Source organism: Tamandua tetradactyla, chromosome 5 (genome assembly GCF_023851605.1).
Source record: "Tamandua tetradactyla isolate mTamTet1 chromosome 5, mTamTet1.pri, whole genome shotgun sequence".
Classification (NCBI taxonomy): domain Eukaryota; kingdom Metazoa; phylum Chordata; class Mammalia; order Pilosa; family Myrmecophagidae; genus Tamandua; species Tamandua tetradactyla.
In genome coordinates this window covers 187,626,649-187,641,635 of record NC_135331.1, presented here as the reverse complement: position 1 = coordinate 187,641,635, position 14,987 = coordinate 187,626,649, and the positions used below count along the sequence as shown (strand labels likewise).

The 14,987-nt window shown below is 37.1% G+C and overlaps 1 protein-coding gene and 1 long non-coding RNA gene across 16 annotated transcripts in view; one reads left to right on the top strand and one right to left on the bottom strand.

Moving 5' to 3' along the window:
• LOC143685172 (uncharacterized) overlaps positions 1 to 14,987 on the top strand; it is a 189,050-nt gene that overhangs the window by 97,531 nt on the left and 76,532 nt on the right. For 2 of the 14 annotated variants that reach the window (XR_013176433.1, XR_013176429.1), the window contains 3 exons: positions 606 to 778; positions 921 to 1,053; positions 1,971 to 3,605. The exons of 3 other annotated variants lie outside the window; for them this stretch is intronic. The gene's annotated coding sequence lies outside the window, so the exon portion shown is untranslated. Of the gene's footprint in view, positions 1 to 588; positions 779 to 920; positions 1,054 to 1,967; positions 3,606 to 14,987 lie in introns of those variants that run through there. 9 more of the 14 variants (XR_013176436.1, XR_013176430.1, XR_013176440.1 and 6 more) reach the window with 7 other exon arrangements.
• Positions 1 to 14,987, bottom strand: part of LOC143685175 (uncharacterized) — an 87,862-nt gene that overhangs the window by 53,625 nt on the left and 19,250 nt on the right. For both annotated transcript variants that reach the window (XR_013176447.1, XR_013176448.1), the window contains one exon: positions 3,925 to 3,984. This is a non-coding gene — a long non-coding RNA (uncharacterized LOC143685175). The remainder of the gene's footprint in view (positions 1 to 3,924; positions 3,985 to 14,987) is intronic.

Here is a 14,987-nt window from a genome sequence, read left to right as displayed (position 1 = left end):
ACCTAATCCACAGTCCCTTCTGACTGAGCAGAGAAATTGGCTAAATTCGTAGAGATTAATTGGTCCCTGACATATCAGTCAAGTAGCTTCTTAAGGTTTAAGCTTTGACTTATTTTATGGTGGCCTGAAGTTTGGTTAGCAATACCCTAAAGAGTGACTGGATGAACAACGTATTTCCAGTATTTGGAAAGAGTGAGAAGATCATTAATTTTTTTCATTTTATAAACATTTATTGAGGTTTTGCAAGGCATCATTGGGGAATGTGGGGCTTTCAAACATAAGTAAGACTCAGTCTGTAGTCTCTAGAGGCTAAAAATTTAGCAAGAAAATAGACACATGCACAAGTAATTATGCCAAGGTAGACTGGATGATAGAGATTATAATTTAGCAGCACCTCTAATGAAATAAATAAGTCAACTCACTCAAATGACACCCAATGGAACTGGTATATTTTTGTTCAGATTTCTCTTTTTAAGAAAATTCAGAGTTGCAATATTGTTAAAATAGACCAAAGAAAGTTTGTTTTTTTCACCCATATGGTAAGGTAAATGTTTGCAACTTATATCTCTAAAGATAACATTTCATCAGTTTGATTCATTATTCAGAACTTGAGTTCATGCTTAGGAACCTATGGTAATGACAGATAAGACATCACAAACACAGAGAAGATTCTGATTACCAACAAGTCACTCATCTCAGTTGAAGTTTGAAAGAGAAATAGAAGAATATATATGGACATTCTGTTGCCTCTCACCATTCTATTTGGTTCAGAGGACAGGTGGGTATAGATTATTGTTCTATTTCCATGTTATTGGTTTATTTGTGATTTTTTTTTCTTAAAAAAAAATCTCAGACTGATCTGAGAGTGGGACCATCATTTGCAGGGAGTTACATGAATGTCACGTTAAAATCTTTTACAGCATCAGTGACAGCAAAATCTCAAATATCTGGATGCTCCTTTGACCCTGGGATTTACCAGAGGATCGCAACAGGTTTCATAGGCATTAAATAATCAAGCTTCAAATCAGCTCTGAAACATGGACACTACACAGGGTTAGTGTTATGAACCATAAAGGCACTAGGAGAAATATATTTAAACAGAAAATTCTCTGAGAAACGTCAAGCTGTGACTGAACACAGAGCCCCTCACTTGAGGGGACATATGTTGGTGCAGATGTTCTCCAACTTTGTACTGCTAAAGAACCATTGGGGCAACTTAAAAACACAGCAATCATGGAAAATAACAAGTGGTGGCGAGGATGTGGAGGGATTGGGATCCTTGTGCTTTGCTAGTGGGAATGTAAAACAGTGCAGCTGCTGTGGAAAATGGTTTGGCGATTCTTCAAAAAGTTAAACATAGAACTACCATATGACCAAGAAATTCTACTTCTAGACATATAACCATAAGAACTGAAAGCAGAGACACAAACAGAGACTTGTAAACCAATGTTCATAGCAGGATTAAATGCAATAGCCAAAAGGTGGAAACAACCAGGTCCAACAGATGAATGGATAAATAGAATGTGGTATAGACATAATGGAATATTATTCAGCCATAAAAAGGGATGAAGGTCTGATACATGCTACAACACGATGAACCTTGCAAACATTACGCTAAGTGAAATAAGTCCATCATAAAAGGACAAATAGTGTATATTTCACTTACCTGAAATATCTAGAATAAGTAAATTAATGAAGAAAGAAAGGAAATTAGAGGTTGCCAGGGATCTGGGGATGGAGAGAAAGGGGAGTTACTGCTTAATGGGTTCAGAGATTCTGTTTGGGGTGATAAAAACGTTTTGGGAATGGATGCTGTTGATGGTAGCCCAATATTGTAAATGTAATCAATGTCTCTGATTATACACTTAAAAATAGTTAAATAGAAAACAACATTATAAATAATAAACAGCACAGTTATCAGACCAGTACTTCTGAATATTTTGCTAAAAAAATGGATTTTTCTTCAGCAGGTCTGAGATCGGGCTATACTTTGAGTACCAAAGGTCAGCACTGGCATCACCCAGCATCTGCAAGTCAGGAGGGGACCTACCTTGTGAATCACGGATTGCTGAGCCCCACCCCCGCAGGTCCTGATTCAGTATGTCTGGGATGTAAGAGATTACAATCATAAAAAGCTCCCAGCTAATGCTGACAGGCCCTGTCTGAGGGTCCCACTGTGGTAGGCACTGGTCTAGACTGCTCTTCAGAACTACTGGGGTTCAGAACTACACACTCTCCTGATAATTTTAGTAAACATAAAAGTTTGAGAATCATATTACCAGTGAAAACTGACCTCCTATAGGGAGCTGACCCTGGAAACAGACAGCAAGTGGTGCATATCCTAAAAGCCACCTGCTACTTCAGTCAGCGGCAGGAAGAACAACACAAGAAGTCAGCCAGAGCAAGTGGAGGCAACAGGTGGTGATGACCACAAAGGAGCCAGGCAGGCCTTGACTCCAATTCCAGGAGTCCAAGCCTTTCAAGGCATGACCTGGCTCAGCAGTAGAGCTAGAGGAAGCAGGAACTGCCCAGCGCAGTGGATGGTAATGTGGTCAGAACAGTCAACACTGTGGTTAAAGAAGGGAAGCCAAAGGTCAAATCCAGTTCTGAAGACCTTTTAGCAGGAAAATGAGTCATGGGGGAGCAAGCCAGGAAATCACAATAGGTCAGGACGTAAAGTATGAAGTAGTTCAGAGTAAGCTGCTCAGGACAGAGGCCTAATTTTATGTTGTACTGCTTGGCTTGACTTCTTGTCCAAAATACCTGAGAGAAGTCAGCATTTCAAATATTTTATACATTTATTTAGACACTCACACCTGCACACCCTCCTTCTAATTTCACTTGAAAATAGAGTAAGTTCCTTGTAGTTTACAAAGCAAACTTCCATTCTCTATTTAATTGGTCTTCTTTTTCAACCACCAAGCTACCCACCATTTTCATGTTTTTGCTCCTGTTGATCCTAACTGCCACTGTTCAGAACGCCATTGCCAATTCTCTTTTTTTAATACCCAATTCTGTCCTGGACACTAATGTTCCCCAATTTTTCTCAGATTCTTTATCTGACATCTAAAATTGTGATATGGGTATTCATCAAACCAAAATATGAAGACAACTTGCAGCATCACATGTATTTAAAATGCAGGTTTTTGGATATCACACAAAACCTATTTAATGTGAATCTCTGGGGCTAAGCCCCCGAAACATGCATTTTAAGAGGTTTCCCTAGAAATTTCTATGCACACCAAAAGTTGAGAATTACTATAATAATCGATATTTCTATTCTTTCTCCCTTCTGGAACGTCCTCAACTGTTATAAATAAAAGCTCAGATTAATCCTCCATAGTTCAAAGTGGCTTATTAAAGGCCCAAGATTTATATTGTTCCTGGATTCCCTGAAATTATTTAAAAGTAGAAAAAAAAACATTTAAACATTATTAAACCATTTTCCATGTCAAAATATATAACATAAAGATTATTTTGGACCAGATCCTTATAATATCAAACCAAATAGAATTATACTACTGGGTACATAGAGTAAAATATTACTTGGATGTTAATTTGAAGTAACTGTATCAACACGAATATCTAAGAACATTGAAAATAAATAAAATCAGATATAAGACTGAGTAACATTGTCCTCTACTTTATCGTGTTCATTCATTCATTTATTTATTTTTGGTTAAGTTTTATGGATAAGCCCATCACAGTAGCCTCTGAGATCCTTTACAACATTTTACAAGAGACATTCTACAGTTTCTTCATAAATTCTGAGCAGCTTAAAGTGAATACTAGCTCTGTTATTTAAAAGGCTTTCTGGTTTGTTTCAACTTGAAAGTGATTTAATAGAAGGCCCACAGAGAAAATCTGTCTCAGTAATCAAATTATAACAAGTAAGGATTAAAAGTATAAGAAGTTTAATCAAACCTTTTAGCTGTCTTCTTTGCGGGGAGTGGGGGTTCTTACTGGGGGACCATTTGACGTTGGCTGTGGGAATAAGGACAACACAATTATAAGAAGGAAAAATAAAAAAACTGCACATATTTGGGGGTTCATTATGCGTCTCAAATGACAGTGTTTTCAAACACTTAGTTTGGCCAAAGCCTACCTAGTCGCCTTTTACTCAAGGACATTTTGTCTCACTTTACTACTCCTTTTCTGAATTTATAAAGCCAACTGTATTTTACAGGTAAATTTAATTTACATTTTTTAAATTCAGTTGTATTTAATTCATAAAAATGTATTGTCATGTGAGCCACTGGATTTTGCAGAAGCCTTGTGATCTTTTTAATAGACTTTTGGAGCCTAGTTTTTCTTCCTTTCTTAGAAACAGGAAGCCACTTTAGCCAAAAGCAAACAAAGTTAAACTCCAGAGTGTTCGATTGGGGCTTGACATTTAGAAACCACAGATCCAAGTGGGTCTTGAATTTGGAAAGCATTCCTTCCTTTCTTTATTAGGTGAGAGGAAAGCATTTAGGATAAAAAGCAAAATTAAAAAAAAAATTGTAATGCATCGCTTTACTCTTTTATAGGCAAAGAAATTTCATATATTCTTTTTTTAATTTTTTAAAAGAACAAACCTCTTTTTACAAAATTGTAAATCAAATAAATTTCAGATATGTTTTTATTATAATACACCTTATAGACATGTATTATATATAGTAAAAAACACATACTTATAATGGACATACTTTCTATTGGTTAAGAATTTATTTAGATACAGCTTTTCTAAAGTCATTAAAATATGTTATAGTAGGATACAATAATAACAAAAGACTTCCAAAGAGCATATGGTTGAATCCAAAGACCTTAAGCAGCTCAGTGCCCCAACATGGAAAGTGAAATTTTAGTTTACCTAATTTTAAAACTTTTCAAGAAAAGAGTTGAAATTCTCTTTGAGTCATAAGATAAGAACCAGAATAAACTGACAACTAGTTTCCAGCAAGGTGCTAGAGGCAACATTGGCCTAGTTTCTTAATCTCTCCAAATCTCCAACAAAAAGAGACAGAAAACCTAGACAACAAGCAAAACAAAAATTCTTGGCCAATATCTTTAGCGAAATTCCAAGAAAGGAATTCCTTCAACTCCAAAACCTGGGCACGATATTAGACACATAATATTAGCCACTTTATGGAAGACAGTATAGCAAAGACAAAAGCACTTCTGATAAGCCTGAGATCTAGAAACCAAATTACTATCAGGTACTGACCCCTGAAATGAGAGGTCCCCACCAGGGTAGAAAGCTCAGTTGGCCAATCCGAGAGCAGCAGACACATCTGGCAGGGCGCTTCAGACGTTAAATGATGAGTGAGTGCATTGGGCCACATTTCAGGGAAGTCTGGGCTCCAAGAACTCCCTAAATTGACCAACCGAAGGCCCTGTTCAAGACAAAGCCCCAATTTAAGGAGAAAGTGGTGGGAGAAACTCTCTAAAAGGAGAAGAGTGGAGACACTAAGGGCAAAGGAAAGGGAAGGTCCAGAATAAAACTGCCAAGAAAACTCACCTGACCCTTTCTCTCTTTGAGTACAGACAAACCTTCCTCACACAATCAGAGTGAAGATGCCTTATGGACAAATTCCAAGTAAATTTTTTTTTATAAAGAAAAAGAACAATGAGCAGAATAGTATTCATACAGCCAACAGAGGCATGCCAAAAAATATCCCACAAAACAAACAGAAAATATTCCCAAATATTTCAAAACAAGCTAATAGAATTTAAGAAAATAACAGAAACTATAAAAGAATACCAGAGGAATTAGGAAAACTCAGAAGCGAACTGATGGGGAAAAAAAGAATATTTGTAAAAGAAACTGAAAGAACTCAGGAAAGGCTTAAAAATAAATGTAAAAATCATTTCAGAAACAATGTCTAAGGTAGAAGCATCACAAGAGCAAATCAATGGATTTGGATGCCATGCAACACTTTTGAATGCATGAATAATGCCTTACAAAAAATAGAACATGGGAAAGAGGAAATTAAATGAAAATATAAAAGTAGAAAACAAAGAAATAAAAATGATTTTAAAGAGAGCCACAGATAGAAGAAAGGCAAACAAAATCCAACACACATGTGGTAGAAGTCTCCGAATAAGTCACCCAAAGCAATGAGACGGAATCAACAATAAAATGTATAATCCAGGGAAACTTTCCTAAAATAAAAACTTTAAGCTGCATACATATTGAAAAGGCAAACCACTTACCTAGAGAAATTTAACCAGAAGAAACTACTTTAAGACATATTATAGCAAAACCATCTTTTAAAAAAAGAAAAAGAAAAAGAAAAAAATCCTTTGGGTGTCTAGATGAAAAGACCAAAACATATATTAAAGAAAGAAAACATAACTGCCACCACACTTTTTTTAGAGCAACATTTTATGACAGAAGACAATGAAAATATTTTATCATATTTGAGATACTCGAGAAAAGAAAACATAAGCCAAGGATTTTATATGCAAAGTGACCTTCAACTAAAAGAGCATTCCCTTTAATGAGTATGCAAGAATGCAGGAAATCTTGTCTTGTGGAGCCCTTCCTGAGGATTCCTTCAGACAGTCAAAATAACTGGAGACACCTAAGACACCAGGGACTGACTGCCAGAAATTCAGACGCCAGCTTGCCTCAACAGAACCAAGTGCCTCCACAACCAGTGTTATCATCGGCTCTGATAGCCTAACATCACACCCCCACTTCTCACTGCTGCCTCCAGGTCTCAACAGGGTCTATCTGCTTGGTGGAACAGAGGTTACAAAAAGAATGCTCGCTGCAAAGGACTTAAAGAATTATAACTTCAGCCTTCTATAAAAAGTTGTGCTAGAAGAGAGTCAAAAACTTAGTGGGTGAATTTTGAGTATATGTGTGTATGTGTGTGCACGCACACGCATGTGTGGCAGGGAGGTGAATAGCTTTGGTTTGTTTGTTTTTGGTATAAGAATGTTTATAGCAGTTTTATTCTTTCTTTTACTAGAGAACTTCTGGACTTACCGAACAATTATGCATAAAATATAGCCTTCTCTTATACCACCCTATTATAAACACCTCCCTTGTTTTAAAATACTTAAATTCAATCTATACTTTCCTTCTTTAGTGTAAGCAGAGCTGACTCCTCTAGCCCTCCTCAAAGGGACCATTGTTTCTGAATCCCTTTAATTATCTTTGTTATGCTTCTCCAGTTTTTTCACATTCTCTCTTAAAGTGTTTTTGAACTTGGCCCTTATTCTAATAAGGATCCTTATTCTAATAAGGATCAAGTTAATGCCAAAGATAGCAGCAGGATAGACTCATATTTTAAGACATATCTCTGCTTAGATCTCCCCCTGTAATATTGACCTTTAGGAAAATAAGTTGACTTTTCAGATATATGTTCAACTTGCATGGTATGACCTTGAACTTTTTTCTGTTGGGCTCATCTACACATATTGTGCATATATATATATATATATATATATATATATATATATATACACACACACACATTGCATATTGCACATATATGTATGTATTATATTGCACATATTGCACATATATGTAAATATTAGCATGTTTCTCTTTAAATAGATCTATAATTTGGTTTTATATTGTTTTAGATTGAACTTAAGAAAGTAATTTTCTTTTGGAGAATATGTAAAATTCATTAGATACTACTGTTAAAAGTATAAAACAGTAGAAATATTACCAAATTATTGTCTCAAAAATAATGCTAACATGACACTTTTGCAACAAACAGACCTAAGTTCCATGAAATGGAAAGTCCACTGACCCTCCTCCTCTCATCCAGTGTTCACTACTTATGGCTATTTTAGGAGCTTAGGGAATTATACATACTCTATCTATTCATGTTCTCACCTTTGGATAGAATCGTTCTTTAAAGGTCTTTTTTCTCCAAACAGGCAGTCATTCATACATATCAGATCATTTATATATACGCAAGCACAATGAAGTGCAAGAGACTTTTGTCTTCCAGAGGATATGGTTTGATAAATGTCTTGGCTCATCCAACTTTGCCTACCAAATGTGATCTGATTTAGACATTTCATAATTCTGTGTGTAATCAATATGGGAAAGGAAAGAAATGGGCCAATAAAGTACTTTGAGGACTGCGATCTGAAGGATACGGAAGTGTGAAAAGAGATGAAGGTAAGGGTGGAGGACTTGCGTGAAGGCAAGGATGAATGGTTTGAATATGATACAGAACATAATGAAGAACAAATGGTTAAATGATGCTAAGGGAACACCATGACCTTGGCCACTGAATTCTAAAATGCCTGGACTATAAGAAGGTAGAAACAGAGTGGTTAGAAAACTTCAGCTCCATTGGCCTGAAGCAGGTATATTTCAAAGTTTCCCAGTTTGGGTACACTATAGGCCATCTTATCAATTTGATATACAAACTCACATACAGATATTAGTGAAGTCAGTCTTCAGCACTGTGACGATTGATGTGCTGAAACTTTTCCAACATAATGAAGAGCTAATAATTAAGGGAGAGCAAAAAAATAACAATATGGTAAAATGCAGCCTTCTTCCCCTGAGAACACCAGGGCCACCCTCAAATATAAGCAACCAAGTCTGTGAGACCAGAGAAGCATAGGCAATTTGCAGGCTTCTTTTCCTCCAAGATTATTGGGCCAATGACAGAAGCAATGACCAATCTCTTTCACGCTCGCCCAGAAGCAACTGGCAAGCAAAGCTGAAATCTCTGGAGAATGTTTTCATCCTTGCGATGAACTACAGACTCGGCTTGTGTTTACCATATGGGCTCATTCTCCAGCCAATTAAAAGATAAGTAGCTTCAGAAAACATATGGTATGTATTCCATGACAAGCTAGAGAAACTATACAGTGTATCTTCCATAGACTCTAAAGTTTAACAGAGAATAAAAATCTGCATTATGGTCTCAAGGAACTTGCCATATTAGATTGTTCTTAGAAATATGTAAATATATTTATTTTATCATTGTTAAAAGAAAAATTGCAGACCATCCATTATAGTTGATATTCTGCTTATATTTTTCTTTTAAAGACTAGCAAAGACACTTTTCTTTCCAACATAGACTCTTTTGCGCCTATGTAAGGTATCTTCCTTATAGTATATAATGGAATTTAAACAGTTTTTATCTATTGTGCCCTGAAAAACCATGTGTGATGATGACCCTATTAATTAACATTGATATATTGACATAGATACATTGTTTAGTTAAAAGGGTATCAGTATACAAATGTTTTCTAAATAGATTTTCATAGCATGCTTTGAGTTCTAAATCAATTAAGAACAATTTTAAATCATAATCTTTCCCCCCGTGTATATGATAATATGTCAGTTTACAAGCTATCTCAGGGTAGTGTCTGAGGTATATCTTTCGGAGTGTGTTTTCTCTCCCAAACAGGGTGAAAAGATCTCTTTAATTTACAATGTAGAGTAATGATACTATTTTATAGCAGGCAATTTTTTACTTTTTTTCTTGTCTTTATTTTTAGTCCCAATGATGTTTTGTTCCCAGATGTAAGAATGTGGCTGAACAGGGACTGCTGCTAATTATTGAGCAAATATCTCCAAGAAGTCCAGATGCTAATGTGTGATCATTTGTTCTCCTATCAGCAAATAGATTTCTTTCTATGCCATGCTGAGATCAGATAAGGCTATTTCTACTCTTTACCTTAGTCATTTGGAGCCCTTACTTTCATTTAGTTTTCAGTTAGATACATACTGTTCAAGAAATAACTTCATCCATGTTTCTTAATTTATTAAGTACAGTTTAACTTAGGTTTCCAGAAAAAAAGAAAATGCCTTAAGAAGGACATTTTATTTGAAATTTATAAAATAAAATGCTGAAAATAAGCACAAAGAGTGTTTTAGTTTGCTAAAGCTACTGGAATGCAATATACCAGAAATAGAATGGCTTTTAAAAACGGAATTTAGTAAGTTTCAAGTTTACAATTCTCAGACCATAGAAATGTCCAGATTAAGGCATCCAAACAAAGGGTCGGTGAAGTTTAGGGTTTCTCTCTCAGCTGGGAAGGCACATGGTGACATCTGCTAGCTTTCTCTCCCAGTGTCTTCAAATGGCTTCCCTGAAGGCATTTCCTTTCTATAATTCCAAAGGTCTCTGGCTGTGTGGGCTCTGTTGGCTCTGAAGTGTTTCCCAAAGCAGTTTCCTCTTAAAGGGCTCATTAAGCAACCCCACTTTGAATGGGTAGAGACACGTCTACCTGGAAACCATCTCATCAAAAGGCCCCACCCACAGTTGGGTGGGTCATATCTACACTAATAAAAGAGATCCCACCCAAGAAAACTGAGTGAAGATTAAAGAACATGGCTCTTCTGGAGTACACAGCAGTTTCAAACTGGCACAGAGAGTGTCTGTGAATAAAAACAAAAGACTATTTTGCTGGGTGCTGACACCCACATGTTTCTTCCATAGCGGTCATTGACAGTGTGAGAGCAATATAAGACTCTCAGCTGATTATGGATGTTTGGGAGGTCTCCCTCCTGGAAACAACAACGATGACAAAAAAAATAGTTAATCTCTCATAGCTTTCCAGTGGATCAAAAAATGCTCATGACATGTAAAAGTGATTTTATATTGTAATCCCAATTGTACTTACTAAGTCTACACTCCAAAGCAAGTGAAGACAATTACTGCAGTGTTTTCTGAGGCTAGCCTCCTCTTATGAACTAACTTCACATTGTTCTGAATCTTCTAGAAATATTGACATTATAAATTTAACACTGAAAACTAGAAAATTCGAACTTCAGTCTATAGCCCTCTTATGGGGATAAAATGAGATTAGAACAAAGTCTAAACTGATAACTTTAAAAATAAAAATCATAGATCTTCAAATTGCCATGGTAACTGCCACACAATTTTTCTTTGCTTCTTGGAAACATTGAAAAAACATTTTATTAAAGCATTTCTATTTGTAGACAAAATTGGGTGAAGAAATCCAGGAGACGCTATAATTTCAGACTTTGTATTTTTTGCTGTAACTGAAGTTATAATATTACAAAGTCTTTCCACCAACCAAGGAGCCAGAAAGGCTGCTTGTTGTCTGATTTGGCTCAGCGACGTGGGCAATGGCCTCAGCAGAGTTGATGGGAAAGCAATTTCAACTGGTTTGCAGTCAAAATTTGAACATGACACTGATACATCAGATTGTCTCATGTAAGAACTTATGGTATGGGTATATTTATTTTGAGAAATATCTAAATATAAACTGGCTTTATATTTTTTAACAAATTCAGCTTGATTTTTCTGTGCCAGACAGTTCTCAACATATTAGTTGATATGCCAAAAGTCTCCTCTGGGTCATAAAATAAGTCCTGTCTCAGTTTCTTAGGCTGCTGTGACAAAGACCTTGCAACGGGTTGGCTTAAGAGCCGGACTTTATTGGCTCACAGTCTGATCGCAGAAGGCATGCTTCCTCCCAGGGTCAGTGGCAGTCCAGTTGGCCAGTCGTCCTCAGGTTCCTTGGCTTTCCCATCACATGGCAATGTCCTCTCTCTTCTGGGTTCCATTGACCTCCAGCTTCTGATTACTTCCTGAGTATTTCTCTCTCTGTTTGAATTTCTTCTGTTTATAAAGGAATCCAGTAATCCAGATTAAAACCCAACCTCATTCAGTGGAACTCCACCTAAACTAAAACAACATCTTCAAGACACTCCATTGACAGTGGGCTCACATCCACAGGTGTGCAGCTGAGGACCAAGAGCATCCTAAACTGGGGTGTATCATTCAATCTACCGCAGTCACTAGCTGGAGATACACCTTAAGTACCTTTCAGTGTTTCATATCCAGGTTAACTGAATGTGGTTTACTAATTAACAAGCCAAACCCTATGCACAAAAGAATTCCAATACCCTTTATAGACCTGTGCATGGTACAGCAATAGAACACTAGATCTCCAAACTGGAGCTATTATTTCTTACATCCTAATAATGATAATCATGTGACTTAATCCATTAATTTGTAGCCAAAAAGAAAGCTAGCCATGCACCTAAAAGAAATCAGACGGTTTTTAGACAAGTTACACATTCTCTCTTTTTTGTTTATTTACAAACTGAACTGCTTAACAGGAACAGAAATTAATGGGTGTTGTCTAAATTTTTTTCAGTTAGGCTAATGAACTAGGAGAAAAAGGAGGTTATGATTAGATATAATAAGGGCAGGAATTAAACATTTTTAAGGAAAGTGAAAATTTTATGAAGTCATGGATCTTTCAAATCATTTTCCAAAGTTGTCATCCTTGATAATGTGCTTTGTATTTCTGACGCTTAAACCCCAATCTGAATACCAGCATCATGGAAGTATTTAAAATATTGAATCAAATTTCCTACCAATCACTATCTAATATTTAGATAAAATACTGAATCTAGGTGGCACAAGTAAGCAAAGCTAGTATATGGGCCCCTAAAAGACACTGACTTCACAGAAGTTATATTTCAACCAACAGAATCATGATTGTTTGTTATTGTAACAGTAACATTCAGGACACAAAAAATAACTTCAGTGGATTAAAAAGCATCTTGTTAAAGTTACCAAAGAGCATCTTGTTAGAATTTACAAAACATAAGTCTTTAAAAATTATTTGTAAAGTGATGAATACACTTACCTGATTCTAGGCAGGATTACACTGATTATCTACTAAATGTGGTTGGTGAAAAAATGCAGAAAATACACTGAATCAGTTATGACCATTTCTAGTCCTAGAAATTTCAATATCAGGAAATACTTATCATATGTAATTCTAAGCCTTCTTGCCCACACTGGGCACAACAAACTCTGAACAATAAGGTTAGTTCCAAGATGAATCATTTAACTTTACTGTGTACAATCATTTATAGGATAAGATTTTAATGATAACACAATGGCATTGGAACATTTTTTTTTACATCAGAAAAAATTATAGTATTTATTTCTAGAAAATTTATACTGCATTTGCTCGTACAATCTTTTTAAGAACAGAAAACAAAGCATTTAGAGCCAAAAGATTTAGCTACACAAATAAAGTAAAATATTAGCAATGTGACCTCATGGGGAGAGCAGTGGCTCGAAAGTTTTCAGACATCTCTGACTGATATGCCCTAACCTAGGGCAAATGACTTGGTCCCTTGTTTACTATTTTTAAGTGGTAATATTGTAATACTAATTGTTATCTGAGAAAATTAATTTTATAAGTAATATGGATTATAGTATACATAAAAATGTTAAGTCCTGAAGATGGCGGCTTAGTAAGACGCGCGGATCTTAGTTTCTTCTCCAGGACACCTACTAGGGGAGTAGAAACGATACAGAAAGCGCCCAAAGCCACAACAGAGATAAAAAAGACAGCGTACCCCATCCTGGAACGGCTGGCTGGCTGAGAGAAGCAGCTCGGGTGAGATCGCCGAGGCGCGCGGGCCTTACCGGGTGGGGTGGCAAGCGGCCGGAGTTACTCCCTTCCCCCTTCCCGGGCCGGCTGGGAGAATTGGAGAGGTGGTCCCCTGAAACCAAGGCGACTGGCGCCCACACCACGCGCAGCCCCCGGACCAACTGAGAGAATTGGATCGGAAACCCCCAGGCCGCGGAGAACGGTGACCCCGTGACTCCCGGGGAACGTGCACTCTCTCGGGCGGGCCGCTGCCGCTGGCGCCCTCCCGCCACGCTTGTTGCCCAGGGCCGACTAGGAAATTCGGACGGGCTCTTTCCCTGGCTGCGGCGACCAGCAACCCTCCCTGCGTTCGGACCCCGGGCCGGCTCAAGCCGTTTCGGCTAGCGAACCCCCAGGACGGCGAGAGTTTTCCAAAGTTTAAGGTCCCACAGCACCTTTTACTGGTGGGACCCGCAGACAAACGGGTGCCACGAGGGCCACCTACTGGGCAGGATAAGAAAAACAGAACCCAGAGATTTCACAGAAAAATATTACAACCTTGCTGGGTCCAACACCAAGAGAAATCTGAATAAATGCCCAGACGCCAGCAGCAGAAGATAACTGTCCACGCTCAAAAGATTGAGAATATGGCTCAGTCAAAGGAACAAACCAATAGCTCAAATGAGACACAAGAGCTGAGACAACTAATGCTGAATATACGAACAGAAATGGAAAACCTCTTCAAAAATGAAATCGATAAATTGAGGGAGGACATGAAGAGGACATGGGCTGAACATAAAGAAGAAATAGAAAAACTGAAAAAACAAATCGCAGAACTTATGGAAGTGAAGGATAAAGTAGCAAACATAGAAAAAATAATGGATAGCTACAATGATAGATTTAAAGAGACAGAAGATAGAATTAGTGATTTGGAGGATGGAACATCTGAATTCCAAAAAGAAACAGAAACCATAGGGAAAAGAATGGAAAAATTTGAACAGGGTATCAGGGAACTCAAGGACAATATGAACCGCACAAATATACGTGTTGTGGGTGTCCCAGAAGGAGAAGAGAAGGGAAAAGGAGGAGAAAAACTAATGGAAGAAATTATCACTGAAAATTTCCCAACTCTTATGAAAGACCTAAAATTACAGATCCAAGAAGTGCAGCGCACCCCAAAGAGATTAGACCCAAATAGGCGTTCTCCAAGACACTTACTAGTTAGAATGTCAGAGGTCAAAGAGAAAGAGAAGATCTTGAAAGCAGCAAGAGAAAAACAATCCATTACATACAAGGGAAACCCAATAAGACTTTGTGTAGATTTCTCAGCAGAAACCATGGAAGCTAGAAGACAGTGGGATGATATATTTAAAATACTAAAAGAGAAAAACTGCCAACCAAGACTCCTATATCCAGCAAAATTATCCTTCAAAAATGAGGGAGAAATTAAAACATTCTCAGACAAAAAGTCACTGAAAGAATTTGTGACCAAGAGACCAGCTCTGCAAGAAATACTAAAGGGAGCACTAGAGTCAGATACAAAAAGACAGAAGAGAGAGATATGGAAAAGAGTGTAGAAAGAAGGAAAATCAGATATGATATATATAATACAAAAGGCAAAATGGTAGAGGAAAATATTATCCAAACAG